Here is a 4,889-nt window from a genome sequence, read left to right as displayed (position 1 = left end):
TGTGTATATATATATATATATATATATATATATATGAAATTTAGAAATATATATTAAGAGGTAATTGAAATAACCAGAGAGAATATATTCATATTTTGATACATTTCTTAGAATTTATAAGTTTATATATTTGTATAATGATAATGAATCTTTAGTGAGGATTTACTTACCATGTACCTAGTTTTTATTGAGCACTCTTAAAGCTTCACCAACACTGGAACTTTATGACATAGATATTTTAATTATCGTATTGTATATATTAGAATATCAAAGATTTGTTTTATTTCCTTTGTATGATATTACAGTATGCATATTTCATTAGGCCTCCTTGAAATTTTGAGGTTGCTTCATTTCTTTAGTGTTAGAACACCCATTTGTGTAATTTGTGTGTATCCATGATTGCTTCTTTAGGACAGTTTACTTTGGCAGAATTTTTCTTAGAATTATCTTCTTAATAAATATTTCCTTCCTCTTAAAGGACAAGGAATAGTTTGAAAAGAACTGTCAGGGGTTAAATGGGCAAAGAAAAATAGTTTTTCAATGCTTTTGAAAGGAATTGCATTGTAAGCATGCCTTGAAATTTATTTAATCTCATAAAGATTCCAGAAGATGAACTTGTACCATTGCTGCAGTTATATTTCAAAGAAGAAAACTAAAAGCAAAAGAATTGATGGTACCAGTGAGAAAAACAAAGCTTTTCAGGGACAGAGACAGTTCACCCTAGACAGTCTGGCGTGTGTCCTTTCACCTCTAGTCCTGTGTCCTTGGTAGTTTCTAGGCAATGTCTACTCCTAAATTCATCTTAAATATTTAGATTTTTCACCACATAAAAATGTAACATGTTCATGGACAAACCTTTCTTCTTTGATACCTATTATTGCACGCATTGACATAGAAATGGGAAAAGCATGTGGGTAAACAGATAAGGTAGATTAAATTCTTAGATACAGAAAGTATTAAATGGCAAGAGCTACCTATTATCAGAGCTTAAGTTACCATTAGCAACGACCTTTAACATCCTCTAATTAGTTGTAAATCATACCTGGGTGGATATATAATAGAGGAATCCGTGGCCCACAAAAGAGCTATCATAGTGCCAAAGGAATAATTAAATATTTGGGATAATTCAACAAAGATAAAAGTAAAGTGCAATTATTTTTCTTTTCCAGAAGACAGAAAAGAAGACATTATTGAATAACCTTGTCTCCAGAACTCTTGTTAGGAAACATTACTTTGAAACAGAGTTACCCTTTGCTTGTTACCTCTAATCTAGAAATGCAATAAAATAACTTGATGCTATTATCAAAGCACAGATCTTGAATCTTCCTAGAGCCAAGCAGATAATTTCCTGTTATTATCGCTGTTAATAGAGACCAAAAGACATAACTATCAAAGTCTGAAGAAGCAATTGTTGAAAAAAATCAAAATTTGCATATATCATAGGTAATGTGAAAGTAGAAAACAGAACAGAAAATGTGTTTTGGGAATTGGAATGCTAACTGGGAAGATGAGATATGTACATTTGGAAAAAAATAACTGATTTCCTTGAATTGTCTGTTAAGTGAAAATAAATTGGGTTCTCCAAATTCAGAGGAGGGAGATTCACTATGGACTTGACTATAGTCAAAATTGCCTTTTCAGAGATGGAACTGAACACTACCCATTGCAGAAGGAAAAGGCAGAGGCATAGCACTTTACTAAGAGAAAATGGTACAGGATAATTCCAAAGGCACTTATATTTGACTAGGAAATACATTTTACTTGACTATGGAAAGGTCTGAGGGATGAAAATTTCCTTCTACTCAAAGTGATATGGAGACCAGTTCAGGTGAAAAGTAAGACCGTCACTTTTCTAAAGGACTCAGTTTGGGAATTAACTGTCATCTCTCCTCAGTGCCTTCTTTTATCCTTTCCTTTAAACTCATAACTGTTAAAGGCTGACAGAAACTCTGGATGGCAGAAAAGTTACCTACTCTGCTGCTGTGTATATGAGTAGTACTTGTAAATGAATGTAGAAAACATTAGTTAAATTATATCAGAATGTCAGCTGAAGTGTTAGGAAAGTAGCCACCCCACTATTTCAATGAGAACAAAAAATTATCAGATTATATATGATGAGTGAGTACTACATAATTTCAATCGTGTGGGAACTGACAAATACACAAACAAAACTACTATCTGACAATGGTGATACAACTGTATTAGATCAATTTTCATCCTCAGAAAACTTTAAATGACAAAACACGAAGTATCAATATAGAGGGTTGTGAGTGGACTCTACAAAGGCAGGTAGGTGTAGGGTCAACCAAGGATTTCAGTTAGGAGGCAGACAACCCTAAGCAGTTGTCCTGTGTGGTGACCACTGTATAATTTTAGAAACTATGTGAAAATTGATGGGCTTCTCAGTATTCTTTCGCTGTTGCTAGTTGTACTTCTTTCTTGGCATGAAAAAAGACAAAAATATTGTAAAGTCTTTGTGGCATGCATATATACAGCAGAAGGAGAGATTCCTTTATTGTGTGTTTTTTGTTTGTGTAGACCTGGAGGTGTATTGTGATGCCTAAACAGTCATCGAGTTGCTTGATCCTCACAAAAATCCTGTGATCAGTAATTTTCTCTAGTTTCTGTATAAAGAAGAAACCAGGAAGGTTTAGTGATTACACTGAGGTTACGCAGTGACCTTGAAATTAAGAGCATGGCTTGAAGTCATTTATTAGTCTCCTTTCTTTACACCTTACATTGTTGTTCACCAAAAGGTGCTTATTTCTTATGGCATCATATTTAGGAGCCTATAGCTTTTGCTACTCATCAATTCCTCTTGCTATGATAACCTAATAAGCTAAGTACTGGCATCATGGAAAGATGCTTACAAATAATTCATCAGTGAATTAATCAGGACTCTTGTGTTTAAATACAGAAATGTATATCCTGGCAAATAAGATAATGTATTAACTCACACAACTGGGAAATCCAAAAGGTATGCCTCAGATTCAGCTGTATCCTGCAGTTTGTATGCTGTTTCTCTATCTCTCAGCTGTGCTTTACTTCCTTCTCAGCCACACTCTTCATATTGCCACAACAATCCCCAAGCAGCTTCAGGCATACCTACTACTTACTGTTCTACACAGTTCCAGAAAGGAAGAGCAGTCACCTCTCTGTGGCCACAGTCTCTGAAAGAAGTGTGGTACCAGTTAGTTATGCTTACATCCCATAAATCTCTAGGAACCATCCCGCAATCGACCCCGGAGTTTGGTTCTGATCGATGAGCCCTGCTACTTAGCAGAAGAAGTTCCTACAGGAAAAAGATGCTAGGCTAAAAAGAAATATAAAGCATAACCAGATATTCTTTAGAAAAATAGATCGTGTGTGTGTGTGTGTGTTTAAAAATCAAGGTACGGTTTTTAAAAATAAAAGTTGAGGGAAACAGCAAATGTTACATATAAAATGGAGATATTAAAATTAATTTAAATATTAAATAAAATATTAGTACCATTTCTGTATCATTTGCTCTACAGCCAAGCATCACTCTAAACACTTTACATGTATGGATTCATTTAACCCACTCCACCCTTTGAGTAGATACCATTATTGTTTCTATTTTGGAGATAAAGTAATATAGTCACTGAGGGTGAGCCAGCTTGCGAATCCTGTCAGCTGGCCCCAAGGTAGATGCTCTTACCCACAACACTTACAGCTCTTTGATTACCCTTCTAATGGGTTTAGTCATCTTGCCACATTAATTTTTAAAGTGATTTCATTGACTCAGAGATAGAGAAGCAACACAAATAAAGAAATAAAGATTGGAACTGAAAGCTTAACCTTAGTGCCTTGGTGACCTTACTCAAGTTAACTTATTCTCTTGTCTCAGTTTCCTAACCTGGAATATGGTGATACTAATTACATTTATGTATATTTAATTATAGTTGATAGAACAATAAAGTTTTATATGTAATTACATGTAAGTACATCATATATGTGTAAGAGTGCATATCTAGAAACAAAATACTCCAGCATGAGTCATAGAACTGCAAACAGTCGCACAAAAGGAGCCTTGATCATCATGGAGAGAGTCTGGGATCATGTCGTTCATGATGCTGAGTGTTGAGTGCACCACCATGTTTCGTTTCATTGCTGTCACTATCTGGACAGCCATTATTATCACTATGTCCGTCACTGTTCCTCAGTAAATAGATACAGCTTCACAGTCATCTCTGGCTTCATCTCATTCTGGGTTAAGATTAGCACCCAGCACATTCTTGGTTCCTTGAAAGGGCTTGCACACTTATTTTAAAATATTCATGTGACTTGGCACTTTTATCTTATGCATAAGACAAACCACTGCAAGCAGCATTTTAGGTGACCATTTGAAACCAAGGAAAATTGCACCTTATCCAATTTCCCTGATTGGCTTTTACCAATGTGCCTCTTTCCTCAGTGCATTATTTAAAATTCTTAAAGACTAAGAAGTAGACCAGGATATCCTGAGTGTTTGTCAAATCTACTACATCCTAAGGATGAATCCCAGATATTGCCAAGTCCCCCAGAAAATTGCAGGGAAGTGGGTGCCAGGGATATAGAGCTTAAATATGGAATATGGAAACACTAGGTAATAATCAAAGCAGGAATATTTATAAAACAGAGGATTTCTAATAATTATGCCAGAGAAACTATTTGATTGCGGCTCATTATAATTCTATGATGGGCTAACTATAGATATACAGAAAACTTTTTCTTTTAACTTTGGTTGGCCAACATTTTTAATAAGAGAGCTGGTTTAAAATGAAGTTTCCAGGCTCCACATCAGTAAACTCCCATTCTTGGCTGGGAATAGAAGTAGTTCCTGAATCACCCTTTAGTATTATATATATATATATATATATATATATATG

The 4,889-nt window shown here is 34.8% G+C and overlaps 1 protein-coding gene across 3 annotated transcripts in view; it reads left to right on the top strand.

Moving 5' to 3' along the window:
• The window catches only part of Prkd1 (protein kinase D1), a 230,349-nt gene that overhangs the window by 212,024 nt on the left and 13,436 nt on the right, over positions 1–4,889 (top strand). The gene's annotated exons all lie outside the window — the stretch shown is intronic.

This window comes from Fukomys damarensis, unplaced genomic scaffold (assembly GCF_012274545.1).
Source record: "Fukomys damarensis isolate Sample0158 unplaced genomic scaffold, DMR_v1.0_HiC HiC_scaffold_17, whole genome shotgun sequence".
Taxonomy (NCBI): Eukaryota; Metazoa; Chordata; class Mammalia; order Rodentia; family Bathyergidae; genus Fukomys; species Fukomys damarensis.
This window is presented reverse-complemented; position numbering and strand designations above follow the sequence as displayed.